At 37.2% G+C, this 12,238-nt stretch overlaps 3 long non-coding RNA genes across 8 annotated transcripts; 1 reads left to right on the top strand and 2 right to left on the bottom strand.

Moving 5' to 3' along the window:
- Positions 1 to 4,485: 4,485 nt before the first annotated feature.
- On the top strand, positions 4,486 to 6,508 carry LOC308410730. 4 transcript variants are annotated; one of them, XR_013974236.1, is made up of 4 exons: positions 4,486 to 4,557; positions 4,713 to 4,770; positions 5,791 to 5,885; positions 5,994 to 6,179. It is a non-coding gene; the product is annotated as an uncharacterized lncRNA (long non-coding RNA). The 4 variants fall into 4 exon arrangements; XR_013974237.1 differs by having other exon boundaries at positions 4,506 to 4,557; positions 4,658 to 4,770; positions 5,994 to 6,178; XR_013974235.1 differs by lacking the exon at positions 4,486 to 4,557 and adding an exon at positions 6,226 to 6,508 and having other exon boundaries at positions 4,565 to 4,770; positions 5,994 to 6,059.
- Positions 6,509 to 6,555: 47 nt separating this feature from the next.
- On the bottom strand, positions 6,556 to 7,433 carry LOC308410732. Its single transcript, XR_013974242.1, has 2 exons — positions 7,171 to 7,433; positions 6,556 to 7,059 (listed from the first exon to the last, which is right to left on the bottom strand). It is a non-coding gene; the product is annotated as an uncharacterized lncRNA (long non-coding RNA).
- Positions 7,434 to 8,266: 833 nt separating this feature from the next.
- On the bottom strand, positions 8,267 to 10,316 carry LOC308410731. Of its 3 annotated transcripts, none has more exons than XR_013974240.1 (4): positions 10,052 to 10,258; positions 8,940 to 9,034; positions 8,766 to 8,831; positions 8,267 to 8,599 (listed from the first exon to the last, which is right to left on the bottom strand). It is a non-coding gene; the product is annotated as an uncharacterized lncRNA (long non-coding RNA). The 3 variants fall into 3 exon arrangements; XR_013974239.1 differs by lacking the exon at positions 8,267 to 8,599 and adding an exon at positions 10,265 to 10,316 and having other exon boundaries at positions 8,645 to 8,831; positions 10,052 to 10,164; XR_013974241.1 differs by lacking the exon at positions 8,267 to 8,599 and having other exon boundaries at positions 8,646 to 8,831.
- Between the last annotated feature and the right edge of the window lie 1,922 nt (positions 10,317 to 12,238).

Here is a 12,238-nt window from a genome sequence, read left to right as displayed (position 1 = left end):
GAAACCAGGAGATGTCCTTACTGAACCATCAGAGCTGAACAGGTGATGGAGAAACAGGTTTACCTTTTAGTTCACATGAATGAGTTGAAGGGAAGTTATGAACTGTTTCTGAGAGACAAATAACACCAGGATCCTTTTTTATGTAGCTGACAGCTGGTAACTGTGCAGGGGCGGGTCTAGCAAAGTTTTGCCAGGGGGCCAGGTAGGGCATTAACAGGGAAAGGTGGGCACAAAGAAATACTTTTCTTTCTTATTCTCATTTAAAATACCTAGTTTTTATTAAATAATTATCTAAATCTTACAACCAAAGTTTTTATCTGACGTAAAATGTATAGAAATCATACATATACCAACAAGACTGTACATCACTGTCACAACAGGGTTTGTTTTCAGTCAAAGTCTTTATGGCTTTACTACCTGGTGGGTCGGTCTGTAGTAAAAATGCCCAATTTTTTTGTCCCAGTCCAGCCCTGCAGGTTAATACTGGCAGTGTCACCATGCCAGCTGACTGTATTTTATCATCAGCCAGTGTTGTTCTTTATCAATATTACCAAAGTTTACGATAAGGCAGCATAGAAAGTATTTACTTGCTTTCAGGTTTCATTCAAATGTTAGTCTTTTCAGTTGTTTCCCCACTTTTTTCCTGTTTCAAAATCAAACACCAGTTTGTGAGAAGATTATCTTCTTTTTTTAACAGGCAGATAAAGTTTTGCATTGGCATTGGCTAATTTGTCAATTGTTTGTTACAAATGTTCGTATTTTAATTTTCAAAAATGTTTTTGCCCAAAACACTTGTGCACTATATGTCAGTAAAAATACTATGCAAATATTGCTGTCCTTGAATGCTGAGTAAACACTGACAAAGCACTGATTGTATCTCTTGTACTTTATCAACGCAGTATCTAAAAACTTTGCACCGTAGTGGTTAAAATCTCATTCTAATAAGAATTAAAAGCGCATTCGGTTATTAGGTTTATAGGATTATTGAATTATGGTTAAGGGTTGGTAGAATTTTTTTTTAAACATTATCTGCCAATTAAATCTGCCACCCTTCTCCAAATCTGTGCCCCTACCTGGCCCCCCCAACAAAAATTTTCTAGACACGCCACTGCTTATGGGCAGTGTAGTCCGTGCTGAAGGGAGAATGGACTGCCATACCCGTTATGTGTCTGTGAGCACGAGGAGGGAGAAAAAGGAGAGTGGAAAACTATGAGTTGTCATCGAGCAGAAACGGGAGCTGGAAGCATGTAAATATAATAATAACCACTGCAGCCAAGAAGAGTGCCTGACGAGCCCAGTTGTAAGTAAGCTATTAAGACTCGACTGTACAACGTGTTCGTGTTTTCCTCCGAAACAATAAGTTCCGTTGGAGCAGCCTTTCAACGCCTCTCTCTGTCTCTCGCTAGCAAACTTGACCCAGACAACAAAGTAAAGCTATTTTTCGGCTACGAGCCCGACACGGAACCCGACGTATTAGCCAGAGGTCCCTACTACGGTTCGGAGCCGCGGACCTTCAGTAATAGTAATAAATCACATTCATGTAGTTGTAAACAGCATGATAATATATTAAGTAATCCAAAGTATTCAGAATATGGTACTCTCATTGAGTAACGAAACGGAATATGTTACAAAATACATTTCGGGGCATGTATTCTGTAATCTGTAGTGGAATACATTTTAAAAGTAACCTTCCCAACACTGGAAACCTGAGCTGTAGCGCTCAACTTTCATAACATTTCTGAATATGTTGTGGACTATCTTTACACTGCTGGGATGAAAGTGTACAAACATACAGTACACTCAAGAGTTTTCGATCTTGATGGGTCAGTGCTGCCACCGCTTAGAGGGTTATGGGCAAAATATTCATTTATGTTGATGAAACGTGAGCGCTGGTTGCCTGTCTTATGACATAAACGTACTATATCTAATCCAAACTTTATTAATTTTGACCATTATTACAGTTTACATAATCGACTAAAACCAGGGTTGCTGGTTTATTGTTGGCTAATGCATGTTCCCATTTTTTTTTTTTTTGCAAGATTTGTGCGAACATAATGTTTATATGTTTATTTATTTAAACTGTTTCTTTTTAGTCACTTAAAGAAAAAGAAAATAAAAACATACATCAATAATCAGTAAATAATGGCAAGACAGTAATTAATGCTTTGCTAGCAGCTACTGATCCTAAAGGATGTTTTACCCACCAGTAATCATCTTTAAAGAAAAACCCCTCTATTACTATATTACAACAATTACTATATTAATTTGCTTATTTGGTGATCAGTTCATGACTGTTATACTGAAGACAGATGTAGCCACCATGACTTTACAAGTTGGTTGGGTGAATCCAGTTGTAAAACCCTGAGATATATTGTTTCATAGGTAAAAGGAGCTGGAGGGTTTCTAGAAATTTTGTCCCCTGGGGGTCATAAGAAAGAATGCAAGTTTATGATATTTCCACACTGGCTTCAATTTTCAGACATGGAAACAATGTCTGTCTTTTAAATACTGAGTATGGCCACAATTCAGGTGTATGTTACACAACTAATGGACTGTTAGGACATGATGCTAAGAGTAGCTCTGGAACTTCAATGCTTCAGTGCAGTCCCACTCCATCACTCTTCTTTGTTGCTGGAGCCAGTGAAGATGCGTGACTACTGCAGAGTCATATGAATGACTTTACCCTTTCCTTTTGATGGTTCTTGCCCATTCTTACTTATTTATTGTAGTTATAAAGTTTATGCACTTTTATGTCTTTTTTTCTTAATTTCTCCTCCTCTCACTTGGCTGAAAAAATGAATAAAATGTTAAAGTTTTTAATTATGCTTTCATAGAATGAGTAGAGTTAATAATTACAGATTTAAACTTTTTACAGATTTCAAAGTATGCAAGTCATGACATTTAATGAGTCACTTTATGACATTCACGATTTTGATTTCACAGATTAAATGAGTATTAGAAATGAGAATGTCTATCAGCACACATCTAATAGCAGTCACTATCTATTGCAACATCCAGCTGCTTGTTATTCACCCATGCACACATTTTCTGCTGTGGTTACTAAACTCCTGTTGCTCCTGTTGTATCTATTTATAAGCCTGCAATTGTTTTATTGGAAAAACCAGCCTCCCTGTAGGAAAAACCGATGGAGTTTATTATGCTTGTCATAACTAAAATATAAGTTGGGTTTATTTGCCTAAAAGTATTGTGAATGAATATTTCAGACATTTAGGTCTTAACATGACTTCAACTCATTGAGAACTGTGTTTAGGTTACTCTGTCAGTAACCCTTTCGGCCAATTGCAGCAAATTTTGGGACAAGTGTATTCCTAGGAAATGAACAGACTCTATAAATGTGCCCGTTCTCCCCCACACCTACTCTTACTTTCCCAGCCTCTGCAACTTTTCCTCACTCATATTTTACCTCTCTCTCTTTCATCCTCTCATTTCTCCAGCCACTCCATTAACCAGAGGGTCACTTTTCCAGCTGGTTAGTCCAGGCCAGATTTCCATCAGGTTGCTGACATACGAGACTGTCCCACCATCTGTACATGTGTGAGTGCCTGTCTCTGTGTGTGTGCTCAGATAGGCAGGACAGGTTCATTTGTCAGTTTTACTCCAGTCTTGTCCTCCGGTGTGATGTTGTAATGACCCCAAGAGGCCCAGACAGACAGAAGAATGACATTTAGCAATACCACCTTCCCCAACACACACAGCACACTGTATTGTGACATCATAACATAATAACTTACATCTCTTTCCTGGAGAAACTCAAACTTTTCGTAACCTTACAATTGACTGATTTTACTTTTCAAGGAGTTGATTTTTTTGCTCCAAAAATTATGTAAATCCCAATGATATACTAAGTATGTTTTTTCAACACACATCTCCTTGCATCTCAAACAGTGTCCTGTCCTAAAGCTTCTCACCCTTATGCAGCCAGTCTTTAAATGACTGCCATCATGTGGCACAGTTGGCTCTGGTCTCTGGAAGCAGTCTTTACTGTGCTTGACTATTAGCCAGTAGAATTTATAGTGTCTCTCCATTTCATTAGTGTCCCATTAACAATTTCTTCAGCTTTTCAAGCTTTTAGGCTAGCAGCTTTTACTGGTTGTTTGTGTATAAACCTGTGGTCTTTGATGGGAGACTAGACATGCTCTATAAGCTGCCAATGGCTGTCCTTTTTACTGCTTTGAGGTCAGTTATGATCTATGGAAGAAATATAGTATCATCAGAATTCAAGTATTTTTAGACATTGAATTTATGACACTGAATTTTTATCCTCCAAATTTCCCTGCAAAAATATTCACCTGCAAAAATTCACCTGCAAAAAATTCACCTGCAAAAAATTCACCTGCAAAAATTCACCTGAAAAAAATTCACCTGCAAAAATTTACCTGCAAAAATTCAACTGCAAAAGTGATGAACTTTAATGACCCAAGCCAGAGCAATCAGCACCAGATCGAGTCGAGTGGCTCTCGGCCAATTAAATTACGCTGTTTGATCACATGACACCGTTAGCCAGCAGTTTGTCTCCTAAAAGAGAGCTGTTTAGAGGTGAGTGATTAAGTTTTTCTCCTAAATAGAGATCATTACAGAACGCCTAGTCCTACTTAAAATCCCATTTATTTTTATTTTATCATCTACTCGAACTAAGGAAAACGTTTGACTAACTCAAAGACAATTTCCACGCCTCCCCTGCCTGACTGCAGAGGCAGTTTTGAATTTAGGAGCAGCAAGATGGAAGCGGCAAACCCTGGCGATTCTCCGGTAAGTATATTGTTTTTTATCTTCAAGTTTGTCTTTTGAAACGTTAATTTTATTTAAATCCGTTGCTCACGTATAAAGTACACAGACGGGGTCTTTGCTCAACTCGTCTGAGGCGTGTCTCACTAAGCGCTACATGCTAGCATCCTGCTAACCGAGCTACCCTTTACATGCTGTGCTTTAGAAAATAGGATACTCGTTAAAAAATACTCCGCAGATATTGATAGATAGACGAACACTGCAAATATAATGTTGTAAACGAAAACGGCCTTTGGTGAAGTGGTAAAATACACCATGAATAAAGCCATAGATTGAATGGCTGCCATGGTTGCAGAACGGCCTGATTTAATGACAAGAATGGGGAAGAGTGAGGCGAAGTGAACCAAAGCCACAAAACACGGTCAGACAAGGCGGCAAAAGGGCAGTGATCTGTCCGTCAGTATGAAGTTGGTGTGTGCTTTGGTGAACAAAAACTCGAGACCGGTAGCAGGAAGGTGGGAGACTCGTGTTTCACTGGAATAGTGGTGAATTAAAACATCCTTTGTTGGGGACATTTAGGTGTAAATGCATCCATAAAGGTGAGACAAAGGCAGACCAGACAGTGAAGAAAACAAGGCAAACATTAGAAATATTAAAACGGAAATATAGGATTAATATAACATACAATTGGGGAAAATGTAAGGAACACAATGTAAATGATATTGTAAAGTCATTAAAACAGCATACTCTGATTAAAAGAAACACATAATTGGGTAGGAGGATGATGATGATAATAATAATAATAATAATAATAATAATAATAATAATGTTAAAGAACATGTACAAGATGGGTATGTATACTTGTAGCCAGAACTTAACAACTACAAAGTTGTAGCATGCCAGACCATCTTGATTGAATGTAACTTCACTCCACACAAGTTTTATGGTAGACATATTCATATTGGTATCTAATAAATGATTAATTCTTAGATTTTATCAAACGTTAATTTATAAATTGTTTCTGTCTTTATGTGTTTGTTTCAGATTATGCAAGATGTAATTATTCAGTCAGCAAGACACTTGCTGCAGTTACTGACATCATCCAACTGAACTGCTGCTGTGATGAATCAGAATACAAGGTTTACTTTAGCAAGACCTATGAGTTAATGCTACATTTAACTAAATTGTTATATATTTTGTGTCCAGTATTGTCTCCATATGATTTTGTTTTTTGCAACATCTTGCAGAGAACAGAGTCAAGGTACCAGCTTGGTCAACCCTAAAAGACCATCTGTTCATCAAGAAATGACCAGGTGAAAAAGTCATAAACTAAACACTCTGCATGAGCATGGAATTTAGGATGCAACTTTATATCTTACCTGCTCTACACTCAGGGCTTGAATTACAACAACAGTCAAATCACATAAAAAAAAATATACTTTTGGTAGTTCTGTGTCTCTCTCTCTCCTCCAAACCCAGATGGCTGCTGGTACTGAACCGGGTTCTGCTGGAGGTTTCTTCTTGTTAAAGGGGAGTTTTTCCTCTGCACTGTCACTTCATGCTGCTCAGTGTGAGGGATTGTTGAGGTTGAGTCCATATGTCCTGCGAACAACTGCTGGGCAATGACACCATGCAATCTTCTGGGATTCCTTGGATAGAAAACCTGTGAGCTGCACTTGTCCTTGGTCTTCACAGCTCACCTTTTTACTGTTTATTGAATCAAAATTCTCCAGTGACATGGATTCTACATTGTAACTGATGTGATGTTCTATAAAGTGGTTTTAATAAAAAAAAAAAAAAAGGCAAAAATTAGTTTGTTTCTTTATTCAATTTTTGAACAGTGATACTCATTCAGTAAATGCAAATTATTTACATGGCAGTGCACTATAGGCATAAATCTAGACCCCTAGATAAAACATGATGGCATTATAGCAGTGACAACTCCTCCACAGTAGCAGGTGGGATTTTTCTTTTTTGAGGACGGCTCCTTTTACCTGTCACTACAGATGGTCTGTTTGTTTTGATCAAGAGCCTTTTTTGGGCAGCTGAAGAGGAGAAGTCTATCTTATGGCCAACCTCTGACTGTATCTTGGTCATATTACCCAGCAAAACCCAGTATGCAGGTTCATCTGTAACAGTCCTTGTGCCACAGATCACTGTTGCTTCTACATTAAACAGAAGAGCAGTGACGTGGGTGCAGGTCTCCGTGACTCCGGCCTTACAGCTGCAGTGGGCGGCTTCAACCTTCCCTGTGATGCTCACAGTGACCCATGGCTGCAATGCTGGTTCATTCAGTCTTTGAGAGTGCAGGACCTGAAACACACACAAAGTTCTTGTCTTTAAATGAACTATGAGCCAAGGCTGACATAAATGTTTTATCTACTTAATCATTAATGTAACAGTGTTTAGAAAGTTAGCACATACATGTAATTTTTCATTTCTTTATGTGTCCATCTATAGAACGCTGCATGTTATAGTGTAAATCTGCCTGTTCTCTGTCAGAAACCTGCCTGCAGAAAATGAACCTAAAGGATGTAATGCAAGGATGTCATCACTTTCAAGATGGAGAAAGCATAAAGTGACAATTATGAATCACTTAATATGATAAGGAGATTCTGCAGGTCATTAATCAATGTATTAAATTAAATAAAATTATTTTTAGTGACACAAGATACAAATATGGAAGGAAGATGTATAATCGCTCAGTTTGGGGAAATTGTGGGTAGCCTGCAAGGGCCTCAACTTCTCCATACCCACAATGTGCAACAAATGGGCACAGCTATCTTCAACAGTGGAACATCGGCCAGTTACTTCCAACTTTAACGCAGCTTGTAGTCTTGGAGAGCAGCACACCAAAACTGCATGCACAACTTCTGCTAACAGTGGAAACAGATTAAGAAATCCATGCAAACAGATTCATAAACCGAAAGAATATTATTTTACAGGATTAATGATCATATCAGCCGCTGGCTGATCACAAACCCTGAGGGTGTATACGAGAAGCAGAAGAAGCAGAGGGGATATCCAGTTTAAGTTTAGATAGTATTTGTAAAGATATTGACCATATCCTTTTCTGAAAGTGTGGATATAATGGATGGGGTAAGGTACTGACATGCTACAACTTTATAGTTGTTAAGTTCTGGCTACAAGTATACATACCCATCTTGTACATTTTATTATTATTATTATTATTATTATTATCATCATCATCATCATCATCCTACCCAATTATCTGTTTCTTTTAATCAGAGTATGCTGTTTTAATGACTTTACAATATCATTTACATTGTGTTCCTTACATTTTCCCCAATTGTATGTTATATTAATCCTATATTTCCGTTTTAATATTTCTAATGTTTGCCTTGTTTTCTTCACTGCTACTGTGGAGGAGTTGTCACTGCTATAATGCCATCATGTTTTATCTAGGGGTCTAGATTTATGCCTATAGTGCACTGCCATGTAAATAATTTGCATTTACTGAATGAGTATCACTGTTCAAAAATTGAATAAAGAAACAAACTAATTTTTGCCTTTTTTTTTTTTTTTATTAAAACCACTTTATAGAACATCACATCAGTTACAATGTAGAATCCATGTCACTGGAGAATTTTGATTCAATAAACAGTAAAAAGGTGAGCTGTGAAGACCAAGGACAAGTGCAGCTCACAGGTTTTCTATCCAAGGAATCCCAGAAGATTGCATGGTGTCATTGCCCAGCAGTTGTTCGCAGGACATATGGACTCAACCTCAACAATCCCTCACACTGAGCAGCATGAAGTGACAGTGCAGAGGAAAAACTCCCCTTTAACAAGAAGAAACCTCCAGCAGAACCCGGTTCAGTACCAGCAGCCATCTGGGTTTGGAGGAGAGAGAGAGACACAGAACTACCAAAAGTATATTTTTTTTTATGTGATTTGACTGTTGTTGTAATTCAAGCCCTGAGTGTAGAGCAGGTAAGATATAAAGTTGCATCCTAAATTCCATGCTCATGCAGAGTGTTTAGTTTATGACTTTTTCACCTGGTCATTTCTTGATGAACAGATGGTCTTTTAGGGTTGACCAAGCTGGTACCTTGACTCTGTTCTCTGCAAGATGTTGCAAAAAACAAAATCATATGGAGACAATACTGGACACAAAATATATAACAATTTAGTTAAATGTAGCATTAACTCATAGGTCTTGCTAAAGTAAACCTTGTATTCTGATTCATCACAGCAGCAGTTCAGTTGGATGATGTCAGTAACTGCAGCAAGTGTCTTGCTGACTGAATAATTACATCTTGCATAATCTGAAACAAACACATAAAGACAGAAACAATTTATAAATTAACGTTTGATAAAATCTAAGAATTAATCATTTATTAGATACCAATATGAATATGTCTACCATAAAACTTGTGTGGAGTGAAGTTACATTCAATCAAGATGGTCTGGCATGCTACAACTTTGTAGTTGTTAAGTTCTGGCTACAAGTATACATACCCATCTTGTACATGTTCTTTAACATTATTATTATTATTATTATTATTATTATTATTATCATCATCATCCTCCTACCCAATTATGTGTTTCTTTTAATCAGAGTATGCTGTTTTAATGACTTTACAATATCATTTACATTGTGTTCCTTACATTTTCCCCAATTGTATGTTATATTAATCCTATATTTCCGTTTTAATATTTCTAATGTTTGCCTTGTTTTCTTCACTGTCTGGTCTGCCTTTGTCTCACCTTTATGGATGCATTTACACCTAAATGTCCCCAACAAAGGATGTTTTAATTCACCACTATTCCAGTGAAACACGAGTCTCCCACCTTCCTGCTACCGGTCTCGAGTTTTTGTTCACCAAAGCACACACCAACTTCATACTGACGGACAGATCACTGCCCTTTTGCCGCCTTGTCTGACCGTGTTTTGTGGCTTTGGTTCACTTCGCCTCACTCTTCCCCATTCTTGTCATTAAATCAGGCCGTTCTGCAACCATGGCAGCCATTCAATCTATGGCTTTATTCATGGTGTATTTTACCACTTCACCAAAGGCCGTTTTCGTTTACAACATTATATTTGCAGTGTTCGTCTATCTATCAATATCTGCGGAGTATTTTTTAACGAGTATCCTATTTTCTAAAGCACAGCATGTAAAGGGTAGCTCGGTTAGCAGGATGCTAGCATGTAGCGCTTAGTGAGACACGCCTCAGACGAGTTGAGCAAAGACCCCGTCTGTGTACTTTATACGTGAGCAACGGATTTAAATAAAATTAACGTTTCAAAAGACAAACTTGAAGATAAAAAACAATATACTTACCGGAGAATCGCCAGGGTTTGCCGCTTCCATCTTGCTGCTCCTAAATTCAAAACTGCCTCTGCAGTCAGGCAGGGGAGGCGTGGAAATTGTCTTTGAGTTAGTCAAACGTTTTCCTTAGTTCGAGTAGATGATAAAATAAAAATAAATGGGATTTTAAGTAGGACTAGGCGTTCTGTAATGATCTCTATTTAGGAGAAAAACTTAATCACTCACCTCTAAACAGCTCTCTTTTAGGAGACAAACTGCTGGCTAACGGTGTCATGTGATCAAACAGCGTAATTTAATTGGCCGAGAGCCACTCGACTCGATCTGGTGCTGATTGCTCTGGCTTGGGTCATTAAAGTTCATCACTTTTGCAGTTGAATTTTTGCAGGTGAATTTTTGCAGGTGAATTTTTGCAGGTGAATTTTTTGCAGGTGAATTTTTGCAGGTGAATTTTTGGCAGGTGAATTTTTGGCAGGTGAATTTTTTTCAGGTGAATTTTTGCAGGTGAATTTTTGCAGGTGAATTTTTGCAGGTGAATATTTTTGCAGGGAAATTTGGAGGATAAAAATTCAGTGTCATAAATTCAATGTCTAAAAATACTTGAATTCTGATGATACTATATTTCTTCCATAATGATCTGCATGTTGTGTGAAAACAAAGCATTAATGAGAAAGAAAAAACCCTTGTTTAGTCTAGTTTCCTCTCATTAGCCACTTTGATCAACATGTGATGTGGTGGAGTCAGCAGTGTAATAGTTTTCTTTAATAACTCCTTTAGCATGTTAGAAAGTAATGTCTTGATGATGGTTAGTCATTTGTTTTGTTTGTACACCACCTTCATTATTCATTAATATTTTGAATCCCCCTGCAGATACTGATTAGTTAATGTGTTACCCTTAAAGCCTTTAAATTCAGCCTTGATTTTTTTTTATGTCTTAATTTTAATTTTAATACACTTTTAAAATCCAGGTATAGGCCTGGTTGTCTGAGCATTTTTAATGTTATTTTGCATTTTTCAGTTATGAGGTCCTCACAGGACAGCCACAAAAGCCATGTGCTATTATGATCCACCCTTATAAAGTATTTAAACTGAACTCAACCTTAAATATTTGCAGGAGGAATAGGAATCTAGGTAGCACAGATGGGGAAAATTTTCTTCAGTAAAATACTTTTTACTTGTGATAACTTATGTAGAATTTACCAGTTACGTTGTATAGGTGTACTGAGATGGAGTGGTTTTGTTATTTCTACTAAAATAATGTTTCAGCTAATAAATATTTTGATGCAAACTATAAAAATAATAATAATTTACAATTCTTCAACCAGGAAGGAGCGCCGAAAGGTGATGACATCCGAGCAGAGTGCAGAAAGATGCAGGAGGCTGTCAGCATGCATAAAAGAATAAAGCACAGGCAGTGGATCAGTGTTGTGTTTTCTTTTTTTCTCTTTTATTCTGTGGAAGTTGGGGGTGGAGGGTGGGCATTGCCTCTGGTTGTCTTTCTGTATCCACATGCCAAATTTAATATTTATAAATAAATGTACATTTTTTGTAAGCTATATCAATACTTTATAACCTTTCTACAAACACCATTTTTTTGGATATCGTCCCTGAGCTGCAGAATCTACACAACTAGTCAGCCTATCTGTCAGTTAGCTCACATTTTCACATATCATGCTACTAGAAATTGAGGATGCTTTCAAAAGCACAAGTGGAATATTTACTGTCAACAACTAGTAAAGCAGCCTGAAGCTTCTAGAACAGTAAGTAAGTAAACTTAAGCCAAATATCATTAAAAACATAAAGTTAAAATACCGACTTGGCTTTCTGTCTTGCAACAGCATTAGTTTGCTCCTCCATACAAGCAGAAATCTACAAACATAACAATGACTTTAAACTCTATCCTATCCTCTGTCCCATCTACCGCTCTCCCTTCATCTGTTTTTCTCTTATGCTATCTAACTTTCTCTCTCTTCTCTTCAATTCTGTTTTAGATGGAAGGAAATTTACCGGGAGCAAGAGAAGAATTATTATTATTATTATTTGTTTGTGTGTGTGGGTTTGGAGAACACTCATCTTATTCAGAACTCACAAATTAGACTTCCTGAGGAATTACGTTTTATGACATTAAGGTGGGGTTTTTGTTTTTTGTGGTTTTTTTGCTTTTTTTTTGCTTCTTAAATGCATTTATTCAGTAAATAAATA

The sequence above is a fragment of the Rhamphochromis sp. 'chilingali' genome (genome assembly GCF_963969265.1).
Source record: "Rhamphochromis sp. 'chilingali' genome assembly, chromosome: 15".
Taxonomy (NCBI): Eukaryota; Metazoa; Chordata; class Actinopteri; order Cichliformes; family Cichlidae; genus Rhamphochromis; species Rhamphochromis sp. 'chilingali'.
The sequence above is the reverse complement of the archived record's forward strand: the minus strand, read 5'-3'. Positions and strand labels throughout refer to the sequence as shown.